The 17,084-nt window shown below is 36.8% G+C and overlaps 1 protein-coding gene and 1 pseudogene across 2 annotated transcripts in view; one reads left to right on the top strand and one right to left on the bottom strand.

The window, feature by feature from the left end:
• Window positions 1-17,084, top strand: part of PCDH9 (protocadherin 9) — a 1,059,620-nt gene that overhangs the window by 932,924 nt on the left and 109,612 nt on the right. The gene's annotated exons all lie outside the window — the stretch shown is intronic.
• On the bottom strand, window positions 1,744-3,165 carry LOC135227965 (isoleucine--tRNA ligase, cytoplasmic-like; annotated as a pseudogene).

Consider the following 17,084-nt stretch of genomic DNA (forward strand, 5'->3'; position numbering starts at 1 on the left):
TGTCAAATGCCTTGGCATTGTATGTAAGGTAGCCCCTGACCTACACACTCATTTCTTGACTCACCATCTCCCCTTTCAAATACTTACTCAGTAAATATTTCCAGACTTCTCAGTTGGTGCCAAGCACTGAGCAACATACCAGGGATAAAAGATTCTCAGTCCTGTCATCAATAACTCATAGTGTATTCTTTACTTAAAAGACAATTCAAGGGTCACCTCTGGAAGCATGTCCTTTTCTTCCCTTAAACTTTATCCTTCTTCCTCCACTGTACTCTACCCACAATTTAGAGTTCTGTAGATTCTGTAGTTCTAAAATATTTTATGTGTATTTCTTTTATTTATTTCTGTGACTTTTATGCATGATATGGAGCCCTGGTGGAGCAGTGGTTAAAAGCTCAGGCTGCTAACCAAAAGGTTGGCAGTTCAAATCCACCAGCCACTCCTTGGAATACTCTATGGGGCAGTTCTACTCTGTCCTATAGGGTCGCTAAGAGTAACAATCGACTCCACGGCAAATGACTTGTTTTTTTTTTGGTATGCATGATATACCTTTAATGTTAAGAATTCACACAATACTTAGCTTTAATTGTTAATGAATGGTCACTGCCAAACAGTACTTTCTATTCCTGCCAGTATTCCCGAACAACATGAATCTCCCATATTCCTGTCAATGTGTCTGTATTTTGCATTTTTTTCAATGTCTTTGGGTTTCTGTTTCTCAGCCAAGCACCAGCCACCACTACCACTGTGCTGGCTCCTCTCCCAGAAGAGATTTGAAGACACAGCACCAACTTACTCTTTACATAAAAGGCATTAGCAGTGGTGCTGTACCTGTGGATATGTTTACAGGTCTTCTTTAATCCCCCTCACCCCCATTCTTACAAGGTAAATCATTTGTTGTCTTGATTGAGTGGACAGGTGACTATTTGCAGACATGAAAAGCCATGTGTATTCTGTCTTTTCTATCACCAGCATGCGGACCATTTTTTTAGAAGAACATACATTTTTTAGATCCAGGATTTTGGCACCAGCAGATAAGAATTATGCAATTTTAAGACTAGAAGGAAACTTCTAGTAAAATTAAGTCCAAACCCCTCCAAGAGCTTTTTTTGAGTACTAAAATAGTATTTATTTGTATACTCAGTGCTACCTTGTTAATACTGCAGTCATGTATCATCATGGCTGAAGTAATAGGGAATGGACAAGACATGCCCGGCTTTGGCCCTGGGTGCCAAGGCAGTGCTGGTGGCCCTGTAAGCAATGTGATTATTGCATTGGACACATTCTGGACTCGAAGCATACTCATGCACAGTGCCTGCCTACTCTTGCACATCATTGTCCTAAACTCATCAAGTCTCTTAACAATAAATATAATCATGGACTACAGTAATCATAATAATTTTGTTTTTTATCTGAAAGTTTGTTTATTGTTCTGATTTAGCGAAAATGCCCATCAAATTATCCAGGAAAATCCAGGTAGCAAAAATATGTAACATGTCCATTCCTTCAAGAAGTCTCAAATATATTTTTAAAGTACATATACCATGCCATTTAAATGACTTTTACCTTGAGAGCTCAAATAAGTGACAGCTCAAGTATAGAAAGAAACTCTGTAGTGCCGACATTACACTGCAACCTTCCCCCAACACAACTGCATATTAGTGTGAGTTCTCATTACTTGATTTATCAATCCATTTGAACTTTGGGCCAAAGGCAGCATATTACACATGTGCAGAAGAAAATGTCATCTTTGGGTCTGTGTGTGTTGGGGATGGGTGTAAGCCAGGGAAAGGCTGACTCACCACAATTATAGGTGAATGTTAGACCACTGCCGTTGTTGGGAATACAGAAACATATACAGTTTTCATATGCAAAGTCTTCCTGGAGATTTCCTCTGCAGCTTTATGTGTCTGAGTCTCATTTAGAAACAGCTTTAGCTTCCTGCTCCGAAGGCCAAATGCCTTGGCTCCTTCATACAGAAGACCTTGGTAGTTGAGATCATTCTGCTCAACTGAGTTTTTAAGGAGGAAAGTTCCCTCTGTTCCCATTAAAAATTCTTGTGGTTCTGTGTTCAAGGGTTGTAGGTTGATATACTGACAGAGAAGATTACTGGGATTGCTCATCAAAGAGGGGTCTCATCCTGCAGTCACAAAGTGACTTCACCATGGAAGACAATCAGATCTGTATTTTCAACCCCAAAAATGTTAGTAAGAGCACTCTTCAGCTTTAAAAGGTCCAACACTATTATCCTCTTTTGGTTTTCTAGAAGCAAAACTTCACCTTGTTCACTGCCATTTGCACAAATGTCAACACTGACACACGCACGAGCAGGACCAGGCAGGATGATCCTCTGGTGAGCGTAATTTCCAGTTCAGATCCCTTTCACTGTATTTTTTCTTAAATAAGGATTTTATCTGATGTAGGAACTAGATATGGATTCAAAGGAACCTTTACGGTGGCAAATATAAAATCTGTGTGGCTTTCAATATTATTCATATGCCTTCCTTTTGAATTTACATTACATAAACTGTTATTTCATCAGTTGGAACTGGTTTGCACTTCTTGAGAAGTTTCTGGATGCAACAGATAACTTCCGGAGCCATTCCTTCATCTATCATTGACTGGTCAGGGATGACACCCAAGTGAACTAAAGTCTGAGCATTCAAGTGTGCTTCAAACTGTGCAGTCTCCTGTGTAGCCTACTCAAAGGTGTAGATGAGGCAGATGTCTGCTTTGTGCTATTCGTGGCCTTCCACAGCAATGGTCCCACCCTTCTGGAACTGTTCCAGCTCCTCATCACTCAACTGCCTGATGGAAGTCATCACTGCTTCAAAGGCTTCTTTCAGTTGCTTCCCAAGGACCATGTGATCAGGTTCAGCCCTTAGCCAAATGCCATATTTACTTTTATATGTAGACAGTATAACTTTCTGAACAATCAATTCTTCAGTGATACACTTCTCTAAAGACTTGCTATCTTTAAAAGCTAATAGGTCTTGGCTTGGATTCAAAAATGTGAAGAAACAGCTGCAAACATCATTAGTAAGTGGAATGTAGAATGTGCAAAGTATGAATCTAGGAAAATTGGAAGTTGTCAAAACTGAAATGGAACACTCGAAAATATATATCATAGGTATTGGTGAGCTGAAATAGACTGGTACTGGCCATTTTGAGTCAGACAATCATATGGCCTACTATGCCAGAAACCACAAATTGAAGAGAAATGGCATCAAATTCATTGTTAAAAAGAATATTTCAAGATCTATCCTGAAGTACAACACTGTGACTGACAGGATAATATCCATACTCTTACAAGGTAGACCAGTTAATACCACTATTATTCAAATTGACATACCAATCACTAATGTCAAATGTGAAGAAACTGAAAATTTATACCAACTTCTGCAATCTGAAATTGATCAAACATGCAATCAAGATGCAATGATAATTAGTGGTGATCTGAATGCAAAAGTTGGAAACAAAGACTATTGCCTTGGAGATAGAAACAATGCAGGAGGCTACATGATAGAATTTGGCAAGACATTGTCATATTCATTGGAAATACGTTTTTTCAACCACATCACAGCTACTGTACAAGTGTACCACCCCAGATAAATACACAGGAATCAAATTGACTACATCTGTGGAAAGAGACAATGAAGAGGCTCAAAATCATGAGTCAGAGCAAGGCCAGGGGCTGACTGCAGAATAGACCATCATTTGCTCATATGCAAATTTCAAGTTGAAGCTGAAGAAAATCAAAACAAGTCCACGATGGCCAAAGTACAACTTTGACTATATCCCACCTGAATTTAGACACCATCTCAAGAATAGATTTGACTCATTGAATACTAATGACCAAAGACCAGATGAGTTGTGGCATGACATCAAGGACATCATACATGAAGAAAGCAAAAAGTTCATTAAAAGACAAGAAAGAAAAGACCAAAATGTATGACAGAAGAGACTCTGAAACTCACTCTTGAAAGTAGATTAGCTAAAACAAGTGGAAGAAATGATGAAGTAAAAGAGCTGAACAGGTTTCAAAGGGCAGCTCAAGAAGACAAAGTATTATAATGAAATGTGCAAAGACCTGGAGTTAAAAAACCAATAGGAAAGAACACACCCAGCATTTCTCAAGCCAAAAGAACTGAAGAAAAATTTTAAGCCTAGAGTTGCAATACTGAAGGATTATTTGGGCAAAATATTGAATGACATAGGAAGCGTCAAAAGATGGAAGGAAAACACAGGGTCGCTATACCAAAAAGAATTGACCAACGTTCAACCATTTCAGGAGGTAACATATGATCAAGAACTGAGGTACTGAAGGAAGAAGTCCAAGCTGCACTGAAGACTTTGGCAAAAAACAAGGTTCTAGCAATTGACGGAATACCAATTGAGATATTTCAACAAACAAATGCAGCGCTGGAGATAGATGTTCACTCATCTATGCCAAGAAATGTGGGAGACAGCTACCTGGCAAACCAACTGGAAAAGATCCCTATTTGTGCCCATTCCAAAGAAAGGTAATCCAACAGAATACAGAAATTATCAAACAATGTCATTAATATAACATGCAAGTAAAATTTTGCTGAAGATCATTCAAAAGTGGTTGGTGCAGTGCACTGACAGGGGAAAAAAAAAAAAAACTGCCAGAAATTCAAGCTGGGTTTGCAAGAGAACTTGGAGCTAGGGACATCATTACTATGTCAGATGGATCTGCTGAAAGCAGAGAATACCAAAAAGATGTTTGCCTCTGTTTTATTGACAGTGCAAAGGCATTTGACTGTATGGATCATAACAAATTATGGATAGCATTGCAAAAAATGGGAATTCCAAAACAATTGTGTTCATGCCGGACCTTTGCATAGACCAAGAGGCAATCATTCAAACAGAACAAGGTGATACTGTATGGCTTAAAGTCAGGAAAGGTGTGTGTCAGGATTGTATCTTTTCACCATACTTATTCAATCTGTATATTGAGCAAATAATATGAAGAAGAACATAGCATTAGGATTAGAGGAAAACTTATTAACAGCCTACTTTATGCAGATGACACAACCTTGCTTGCTGAAAGTGGAGACTTGAAGCACTTACTGATGAAGATCAAAGACTATAGCCTTCAGTATGGAGTACTCCTTAGCATAAAGAAAACAAAAATTCTCACAACTTGTCCAATAAACAACATCATGATTAATGGAGAAAATATTAAAGTTGTCAAGGATTTCATTTTACTTGGATCATCAATCAATGCCCATAAGGCAGCAGTAATGAAATAAAATGATGCATTGCAGTCGGCAAATCTGCTCAGAAAGACCTCTTTAAAGTGCTAAAAAGCAAAGATGTCACTTTTAAGATGGTATTTTTGATCACCTCATATGCATCTGAAAGCTACATGATTAAGAAGGAAAACTGGAGAAGAATTGATGTCTTCGAATTATGGTGTTGGTGAAGAATCCTGAATATACTATAGACTGCCAGAAGAACAAATGTGCCTTAGAAAATGTACAGCCAGAATGTTCCTTAGAGGCAAGGTTGGAAAGAATTCATCTCAGTTACTTTGGACGTGTTATCAGGAGGGATCAGTCCCTAGAACAAAGTCATGCTTGGTAGAGTAAAGGGTCAAGAAAAAGTGGAAGACCCTGAACAAGATGGATTGACTCAGGAGCCACAACAATGGGCTCAAACACAGCGGTGATTGTGAAGATGGTGTAGGACCGGGCAGGGTTGCTATGAGTCGGAAGCGATTGGATAGCATGTAACAGTGACAACAACAACCATTTTTAGACCTGGGATTTTGATGCCAACAAATAGGAATTACATCATTTTAAGACTAGAAGGAAACTTTGACTTCGAAAATTAAATCTTTCCAAAAACTCTGCTCAGAGTCACACAAGTCAAGTTAAATATTCAGAAAACCATAAAGGTGAGGGTGTGGGGGAAATGTTTTAATTTTCAGCAAAAAAAAAAAAAAAAGTCGGTTACAAAAGCAATAAATCAATTATCCCTGTTCCAGAGAATTTTTAAAGTCCTACCTTGAACAAGAAACACTGCCCATATTTTCATTCTCTTCTGCACCTTTGAAAAAAAGAAGCATTACTTGCAGAGAAAAGGAAACTCCTCTTAGCCCAGTCATAGTGATGCCATGCAGAAATGCAAAGATGCCACCTTAATAGCCTTTTGTACACAGTTCAACCTGAAATGGTGTTGGCTAATTGTATCTACATAAGAAAAAGACGTATGCCATTCAAGCCCAAAAGTGCAGAATGACCAGAAAAATATATTTAACCCACTCACCAGTCTCTGCTTCACTTTGTGCTCCACAGATTTTAAAGTTTCCAATCCGGGAGGCAAACAACACTGTTTAAATTTAAAGAATAACAGAAAATTTCTCTGCCAACTAATGGAGAATCAGCATCTTAAGGGGGGGAAAAAAAAACAACAGAATTTGTTTTGAGGAGAAAATAATACATCGTATTATTATTTTTAAATAATTGACACATATATATATATATATCTTACTCTCATCTAAGACGTTGGTCTACACTGGCTTACCAAATGGTTTCCTCAAATTAATCAGTTCAAATATTTTGTTTAGATTGAAAAAACATATGTTTTTCTCTAGTTACTTCCTAAACTTAACATTTCAATTCAGTTTCATTTGACAATTTATATTTGATGCCTACCATATGTTATATAGTACTTAGGTTATACAAAGTTATACGACAGAATCCCCTGTTGTCTGTTAATCGTTCAAAATTTATCTCTAATTCCTAGCTCTATAGCAGTATGTTTTGAGAAGGTTACAAGTATGTCAGCTTATATATTATTTTCTCCTAACAGAAATTACCATGTAAACTAAAACACACACACACACACACACACACACACAGAGAAAGAAGAGATTGAAGCATATTTTTACTTTCAATCTGCTTTCAGATTTATTTTGACAAACCTGATTCACATACCAGAGCAGTTTGGACACGGATCACGTTCATGGCTGCCATCAACAGAGCCCTTTAAACTGAATGCGTGATAAATTTCTTCTCTAAGCCTTCTACAGTATAAGCTACCTTTGAGTTGTTCGTTCATTTATGAAGGTTTAGGTTTGCTTCTCTGAATTGGGGGAAAAAATTGCAATTCATGATACCAAGAAATGAGCATAGACTTCTTGCCATGCAACATTGAATTTGTGAATCTAACCTGAATATATAATGTGAGTTCCCTAAAGTCGTTGGCAAGTTCCTCTTTTATGAAATCACTGAAGCTCAAGGCTCTATTAGATGCAGTTGTTGACACTTGGGTGCCTCAAAAATGTACCTGTTCACTGAAGAAAATGATAAAACAGACAGAGCATTTGTAGAGTTTAACAGTGTTTGGAACCTCCTAGTTACACTGTACAACTTTCATTAGGAACTTTGAAGACATTGACATGAAAAATGTATTTATAATTGCATAGCTTGTGAGCACAGTGTACATATGTAGGACCTAAAATCTAAAATAAGTTCTGATCACTTACTGTAGCACAATTCTTGCTCATAAAATCATGAGTTGTTATGGGATGTTATTTTCTTTTTACTGGTGACAGTTTATTTCATAATACATCAGTTGGGTGAAATAAGGGGGAAATAAAGAATTAATGCCTAACAGACCACTCTTAAAGTAAGGGACAATACTCGTAATTTAATATATTACATGCTGCTTTGCAATAACTGTTAGAAAAACTCAAAGCAGTCATTTAACTGTTTTATTTTATTTTATTATTTTCCTGAAGGACTTCAAACCAAAAACTGTGGTTGTTTTCCCATTTCAGCTTGTCCTCATGTGGCATCCTGTGTTAGGATAGAGGGTATAAAACTAGAGAAAATAACTCGTACTCCACTTTCCATTTAACCAAACCAAACCCACTGCTGTCGATTCTGACTCATAGCGACCCTATAGGACAGAGTAGAACTGCCCCGTAGAGTTTCCAAGGAGCACCTGGTGGACTCGAACTGCTGACTTCTTGGTTAAGAGCCGTAGCACTTAACCACTACACCACCAGAGTTCCCATGCAATCTAGTTTAAGTAACAATATGGGAAGCTTTGAGAGAAAAACCAAGGGAGAAAAAAGACAGTCCAAGGCATAAGCTATATTGAGATAAATCACCTGAGAAACTAGTCCCAATTTTCCATGCTAACAACCTCTCCTACGCTCATCGTATAGACTCCATCCACTTCCTAGCAAGTGATCATGGTACTATAAGGTCTAAGTCATGGTCTCTGAAGAAATGGTGTGCATGGAATGGTCTTGCCCTAGGTTTTTAGATAACCACTGGGAGTCCCATTTGTTTCTGGGTAGTCTCTCCCTGTGCTCCATAGCTTGCAAGATTGGAGAAAGGTCTCCAGAAGAAGAAGAAAGGTCTGGAGATCTACTTCCAAAAAAATCAACCATTAAAATCCCTATAGAGCGCAGTTCTACTTTGACATACCTGGGGTTGCCACGAGTTAGAATCAACTCAAGGGCAACCGTTCTTTATTTTCCCTGTAGGAATTATAATTCATACAGGAGATCTACTGGAGAACTTGATCCAGTCATAAAATCGCAGGATGACTTTTATTTTTGAGTTAGAAGTGAAAAGCAGATGGAGGGCCATGAGACCCATGGCCAAGTTGATGGCTCAGATCAAAGCTAACTCAAGCCTAGTCAAACAAACTTGCCACTCATACACAGCATAAGAAAAGAGGCAATTAGGTTATCTCATTGGGGAAAGCTAATGTCTTTTGAGTCAGCATTTTGAAAAAAATAGATTTGTGCATTGTATGCATTGATTAAATAAATAGTAGCAAAGTTTTTTTTTCATCGTTGTTCTGTCTTTTAACGGAAAATGATCTGAACCAACATTTGGATGCAGTCATATGCCTAGAAGCAGTATCTCCTCTCCCTCTCTCTCTGTTTCCATACACACATACGTAATACATACATATACACACAGACATATATATGTGCATATATGCACATGATGTTCTGGATACATGACTATTTAGTAAACATCATTATTTAGTATATTTTGATATTAAGATTTCTCACTATGAAAAGCAAGAGAAATATTTTGTATGTTTGTGTGGGGCAGCATTTCCCTTCCAGAAAAGACAAACACTGAGATATTTTAATTTAAATATACATATATGAGGAGGGCATTTGATTAAGGGGTACTGAATTTCTATTTAGGGTGATGGAAAAATTTGGAAATGGATAGTGGTGGTGTTTGCACAACATAGTGGACTTAATATTTACGGCATTGTATACATAAGCATGGCTGAAATGGCAAATGTTTTGTTACGTACATTTAAACACAATAAAATAAAAGGCAAATATGTATGTTTGTATAAAATGCTAATGAAAGCTTATAAAATACTTTTTATAGTTGAAATAAAGAACACTATCTGGAAAAGAAGAACTTTCATGACTAAAGTCATTGAGTACTTTTTTGAGTCTTTGTGAAACTGGGAGATTAGCTCCTAGGAAGCAAAAGCAGATCAATACAGCTCTGCTTATCTGATATTACATTTAGTCCCTTCTAAAAGGGATTTTTAGTCCCTTTACCAGCTAAGTTTGAATCACCTAAGAGCACTCATAAACATCAAATCTCTCTCCCTTGTATCCTGCTTTCATATGTAGGGGAGATGCCATTGAAATGAATTTATATACCATTAGAATTTATGCATAAAAACCAAAGCTATTTGGTTAAAATTTCTGGAAAATTTAAGTCTTTGGAGGTTTATTGTTGTTTCAAATGGCCATTCTTAATCTTGATTCAGAGCTTGAGTTATCTATTGTGGTAGAACATGTTTGTAGAATTCACTGTTTATGAATTAATTCCTATATGTATCAAATATAAGGACATAGCTCACATTTCTGAAAGATCTTTCACATTAGATTTGACAGTTCTGCACCAGAACCTTGGGAAAGGAGAAAAAAATTGAATGCTGGGGATTGTTGTCGTTGGGTGCCATAAAGTGGATTCTCACTTACAGCAACCCCGTGTGGCAGAGTAGACAGAATAGTAGGGTTTTCTTCACTGTAATCTTTTTTTTTTTTTAATTGTGCTTTAGATGTAGGTTTACAGAGCAAATTAGTTTCTTATTAAACAATTAATACACATATAGTTTTGTGACATTGGTTGCCAATTCCACGATATGTCAACGTTCTTCCCTTCTCGATCTTGCATTCCCCATTATCAACTTTCCTTTCCTGTCTCTTCCTGCCTTCTTGCCCTTGCCCCTGGGCTGGTGTGCCCATTTAGTCTCTTTTTGTTTTATGTGCCTGTCTAATCTTTGGCTGAAGTGTGAACCTCAGAAGTGACTTCAGTACTTAGTTCAAAGCGTGTCTGGCAGCTGGGCTGTAATCTTTACAGAGACAGATCACCAGGCCTTCCTCCTGCAGAGTTACTTAGTGGGTTCAAACCCCATAATCTTCCAGTTATCAGCTGAGCACTTAACAGTTGCACCGCCAGGGATCCTTGAATGCTGGGGATACACAATGATAAATGAGCCCTGTGATGAAAATTTAAAACCCATTATATAGCTCAGTGTTTGCTGCCAAGATTAAAAATGCCCAGTATCTTAATCTGGTGGTGTTATTCATAAAATAAGGAGAGTTTATCTGTTGTGTGTTTTCTGTCACTATAACCATTTTACAAATGCATGTTTTAAGTGTCAGAAGGAGAGGTATGATTAAGAAAAACACATGAGTGGGAGAAACAAGATTGTTTGCACACACTATTTAAGGGAAAACTGTGCATCATCGCCTATTTTGGAATAATTCAAGGCATAATAAAAATATGGCTAATTCGATACAGAATATTTATCTTGGTTGTTACTAATTTCATCTCTTGGAAATGTGCCCTGAATACATTTGCAGGCTCTACTCTCTGGGAGGCCATATCTTCACATATTTATGAAAAAATGCCTCTTTTCCAAGGGACCTGAATGAATGTGTGTTTGTGAAAATATATATTGGAAAACAGAATTTTGAAAGAAGTGTTCATGACCCACAGCCGTATAAGTAACAGTGTCCTATAAAATAGGAAATATTCTGCCTTTAGATTATAAAAAACTTTTGTAAATTTTGCTTATTGACTTTTGTGAATATTAAGTCCCGATACTGGGATCAAGATCATGAACTTCTTTTTTTTATTATTAAAAAAATAACCATTTTGTTGAAAGCAAACTATGTAAACTTCTTGCATTCAGAGTCAAACCTGTATATCTTTAAAGCCGTATATAACCATTAAATATTACTGGAAAAGTGTATGAAGCAGTTGGGGAGGGGAGTAGAAAGGGAAGAAAATTTTGATAAAATCATAAATACCTCATTGACTAGCTTTCAGCCTTGGCAACAGTCACTGTGAAATCTATATTAATCCAGTAAATTAAAAAAAAAGAAAAGAAAAACTGAAATCAGCTCACTGAAGCTAAAATCATTATCCAATATAGAGTAATTCTATTTCCAGTGAGTAGTGAATACAATTTTTACAAGTGTAAACGTAGTCATACATCTACCAGTTTCATAAATATACATGACATACCCCCATTCCTTTTAGGCCAGAAGAGTTAATTCTGTCTGCAAGTACAATTAGTTAAGGGAAATACATCTTTACTTTGATTTGTCTTAGATTAAAAAAAAAAAAGCTATAAATTAACGAAATCCTCTAATAGAAGACTCTTTGAAAATGTATTTTCAATTATCAACCTCACCTTACATATCTCTTCCAGGGGATTTGACTGGCACCCATATAATAGCAAGCTGATTTCTAAAAACTTCCCAGTATCAGCTTGGCCACAGGGAGTCCTATTTATAGCTATTTAATTCTTGCAATTATTTATCCACTCAATAACTGGTGTAAACAAGCACTAGGTACATAGTATACTCTAGAGACAGAGCATTAATGGAACAGGGTCCTGCATTTGAGAAACTCCAAAAAACAATGACCAGGGTGATAATTGCAGTAAAGGAGGTTTATCAATAAACCTACTTAGGAACCTCAGAGGAGGATGCAGCAAGCCTTTTGCAATTTTATGGGAAATTTCATTCGGGAAGTCATTTTGGAGATGCATTTGAAGGGTGGGCAGGAATTAATTAAAAAGCTGAATTGGTTGGCTAAAGAAGTCAGGTAATTGATAATATAGTTGCTAAGCGTCAGAATTGACAGCAACGGGTTTGTTTTTTTTTTGGTTTTGCACAGCCAGGAAAAGAAAAATGTAGTACAATGGTTTGTAATACTCAGGTACTTTGTTTCTTTTGTTTATTTGTTTTTAGAGGAATGCATCCATGAAGACCATTCCTCCAAAATAGTATAATATTCTAGTATATTTGGAGTGCAGAATGATTAATGATTATTTCAATAGTTGATTTCTGTGTCTCAAAGGCCATTAAATTGACAAGCTTTTTTTATAGGTAGAAAGTAAAATTCTTGAGAATTAGTAAAATACAAGGATAACAGTCTTGCCATTATTACAGGAAGTGAAGAGCTGAGACAGTGTGATACCATGGAGCAAAGCTGATGTTTAGTGATTACTTAATAACTTGGCCTATTTAGCAGACCTCTGGGGTTTTGTTCCCAATAAATGAATGTTCACCTTAAGAGGTTATGTTACCATTTAACACATGCATGATCGTGTCGGAATCACTCCATGTTATCATTATTTCAGAATTAAGTAGTCTTCCACTTCTGCCAATAACTAGGATATTTTTTATAATATCATAGTTTGTGGATTCTATTTGTGTGGCAGACTATAGTATAGTTAGTTTATAACAAGTTATCTGATTAATAAATAATTACAAATAGGTTTACTACTATTAACAAGCCTATGTTGTATGAAGAGGAGTTAAGTGCTCAGCTGCTGACTGAAAGTTCGAACCCACCAGTGGCTCCACGGGAGAAAGATGTGGTAGTAAGCTTCCGTAAAGATTAAACTGAACCAAACCCATTGGCATCAAGTGGTTTCCAACTCACAGTGACCCTATAGGACAGAATAGAACTGCCCCATGGAGTTTCCAAGGCACAGAGAGACGATGGATGTGAATCAATTCCAACTCACTGTGACCCTACAGGACAGAGTAGAATTGCCCTGTAGAGTTTCCAAGGAGCAGCTGGTAGATTTGAACTGCTGACGTTTTGGTTAGAAGCTGAGGTCTTAACCCCTGTACCACCAGGTTCCCACCCCCACCCCCACCCCCCACCCCCCCGTAAAGATTACAGCCTTGGAAATCCTATAGGGCAGTTCTGCTCTGTCTATAGGATTGCTGAGTCAGAATCAAATGGATAGCAATGGGTTTTATTTTTTGATTGTGTAAAACATTCATGTCACTTAAACTTTCAAATCCCATGGAAGGAACACTCAAGAAATCAAACAACGTATTGATTTGGGAAAATCTGCAAAAGACCTCTCTAAAGTGTTAAAAAGCGGAGGTCATTTTGATGACGAAGGTGCATCTGACTCAAGCCCTGGTGTTTTCAATCTCTTTACATACGTGTGAAAGCTGGACAACGAAAAAGGAAGAGACCGAAGAAAAACTGACGCATTAGAATTTTGGTGTTGCTGAAGAATATTGAATATACCATGGACTGGCATAGGGACAAACAAATTAGTTGTGGAAGAAGTACATCCAGGATGGTCCTTACAAGAAATGATGACGAAACTTCATCTCACTTACCTTGGACGTGTCATCAGGAGGGACAAATTGCTGGAGAAAAACATCATGCCTGGTAAAGAAGAGGCTCAGCAAAAAAGATGAATACCCTCAACGAGATGGACTGACACAGTGGCTGCAACAATTGGCTCAAACATACCTACTGTTGCGAGGATGGCTCAAGAACAGGCAAGGTTTTGTTGTTATACATGGGGCTGCTATGAGTCAGAGACTACTGGGGGGCACCTAATAACGAAAGAACAACAAAACTTCATTTATCAATTCATCAGCACAAATTAAGGCATTTTCTTTTTATGTCAATTGGGGCCTTAGATAGCACAGGGTAGAATAGGAGTGAAAATGCAAAAAAATTTAAAGACAATATCCGATTTTCAAAAAAGTCTTCCAAAAACCAACCTTCAGTAATGGAAATAGGAATTCTTTTCACAGGATTGGCTATTCATAAAATAGTGAGGTACAATATGAAGAGAAAAATTTATAATGGTGTTGTATTAGCTCTTGAACAGTGCCGACAGAATGCTGTGTTTTGGACTAATGGATAATATGCAACATTGTTGCAAACATATATAATTTGTATATATGTAAGGGAAGATTCTTATGGACCATTAAACTGATGTAGTACCTACTTTTTTGACTCTAGTTAAAGGTACTTTTTCTTTCTTTTCCTTTCCAGATATGTTTCTTAGAACAAAACAGAAAATATAGCTGTAACAGTCTTTCATTTGCTACATTAAACACATCTAAGTGTTTGTCCAGCAAAAACTTTCACATTCCATAATTTCTCTCAAGATTGACATATTATTCCCCAGAGTTCTAAACTTGATTTTGGTTTGTATTAAACTCTATCAGACAGGCAATAGTTGACACCACTGTTAGAATTAAAATATAACTGGATTCATGTAACTGATATTACAATAAAAACTGACTGCCTTCCCTATAATGTAACTCATAGAATCCTCTAAAAATCCATAACCATTTTACCACAAGCTATTAATTTAAATTATATAGTGAAAAAAAGAAGGAAGCTCTGAAAGACTGCTGATCATATCATCTTACATCTTATTAATTATTTCCACAATATCCATCAACAATTTATTTAGATAATTGGAAACACCCCCTGGTTAATTTCTTGACCTGGATCAGAGAAAACAAGCATTTGATGAGTCAACAATTGGGTTGATGGTTTTTCAGCATGGTGTGGGATAGAAGGGGTATCAGGAAAAATTACATTAAGGATACAATTTATTAGTGTTTTACCATCTGATAACCCAATGCATATATTCTTCATGTTTTCTTACCTAGTAAATATGTTCAAACCACCTGTCTTTCTTTGCACTTAATAGATGTACACAGGTAAACATTAGTTTTTTATGACATTTTAAAATAAGGTGACTAACTAGTAATCAAAGGAAGTACATAAATAATTTAAAACTAAAGATCAAATATTCGTAATGGTCAGAGCTGGGATGAACAATTAGAAAATTTGTTACTTACGTGTTAATCATTTTTATAAGCTTCATATTGACAAAATCAGCATTTATATTTTAATTAGAGGTATTTCCACTTGAATGCAATGATTTAGTGTAGCTTCTTTGTGTGAAATGTACATACCAAGAAACAAACACATTTAAGGAAAAAATAAGCAGGTATATTTAATAATGGTCACCTGTTGGTGCAGTGGTTAAGAGCTCAGCTGCTAATCAAAAGGTACCCACCCCAACCCAGTGCATCTAGTAGGCAGTTCAAATCTACAAGCTACTCCTTAGAAACTCTATGAGGCAGTTCTACTCTGTCCTAGAGTCGCCATGAGTCGGAATTGACTCCACAGCAACGGGTTTGGGTTTTTTTTTTTTTTTTTTTTGATGACCTATAAAGAATTCACAGCCTGACCTAAGGAAATAATTAACACATTTGAGGGTAAACATTACATCATTAAATGTTGTTTACTGCTCCTCTGTTAGATTAGCTTGCTATGGAAATTTAGCCTTAATTCTTTTTATTTAGAATCTTTTTGCAGTTGCCTCTCCATGGTGATATTAATAAAGTGTTGCATGTGGGAAAATACGAGAATTCAGAAAATCAGAGTGATTGTTGGAAATTCCAGAAAATGAAAAGACTGGTTTTAGAGCATAAACAAAACACTGGAACAGACAGTGTTTTATATTTGTTGTTTGCCACATATTGGAAACCATAGCACACTGTCTTTTTGTTGCTGCTGCTGTTAGCTGGATGCAGAATGGTCAGAATTGTTTCTCTTAGAATTGCTGCTGGAGTCACTAGGAAGCATTCAGAGTTCCCAGAAAACAACTGGAACCGATTAGCACGTTGACTTTGATGTGCAGCATCCTTGAAAACGACTTTGCACCTCCCCCTAGGAAATACGATATTTCTGAACATTTCAAATGAAACATGAACATGAAGAATTGAAATTTTCTTAGAAGAAAGGCAAAGGGAGACAGAGGTTTTAAACCAGTTTTATAGGGTGAAAAATGCAATGAAGCAAGAGTCAAAAGATTGTGGTACTTATATTTTGGGCAAGTACTATTTTAGAGGCAGGCCATTTTTTCACCTTATTGCATTTCATTTTTCTTATAAGATAAATGCTCAAAATGTAAATTGTCCTTCTGTTCTGACAGGTTGGGGCGAGGGGTGATCCATAGTATTTAATGCCCGATCACATTTAATGTGAACTTATATTGTGTTTTTCAAATGTAAGGTATATTCCCCCATATAGGAAATAATTAAGGATATTTTATTATCTTCCCATCATAGTTGAAGACTATGTTTTAGTGATAGAAAAAAAACACAAATCCAGACTCTTGAAATGCAGCTATCTAATATGTGTTCATTTTGTTACTGGAGAATAGCCTTGGGTCTTGTCTTCGGTGTAGGAAAGAATTCAAACACTGAGACAAATAGTGCCAGGCGAGCAGAGGTTTATTAGCAACCAGAGGGTTAGTAGTGAAAGTACACTTGTCTAGGGAGCATCAAATGGGCTACTCAGGTAGAGGAGGAATCTGAGTACCCCGATAGTCATTTTCTTAGGGTTTTTATACCCTTCTTGTCTCTTCTCTTTCCCTGTTAACGTTTAGCTGCCAAGACAGTGATCCCTATAGAGATTATTTCCTTGGCTTAAGGTTTAATTATCAAGTTAGGGACTTTATGAAGTCAGGGACCCCTATAGGGATCATTTCCTTGGCTTAAAGTTTAACTACCTAGGGACCATCTTGATGAGGAATGTCACCACCCCCTGCCTCTTCTTCCTGAGTGCAAGCTCTCCCCCTCCCCCTTACAATTTCACCTCTGAAAATAGCTTTTTATTTTTTCTGTAAAAAAACAAAATAGTTTACTAAATGACTGAAGGGTCATGATGACTAGGTTCATAAAAAAT

Source organism: Loxodonta africana, chromosome 17 (assembly GCF_030014295.1).
Source record: "Loxodonta africana isolate mLoxAfr1 chromosome 17, mLoxAfr1.hap2, whole genome shotgun sequence".
Classification (NCBI taxonomy): domain Eukaryota; kingdom Metazoa; phylum Chordata; class Mammalia; order Proboscidea; family Elephantidae; genus Loxodonta; species Loxodonta africana.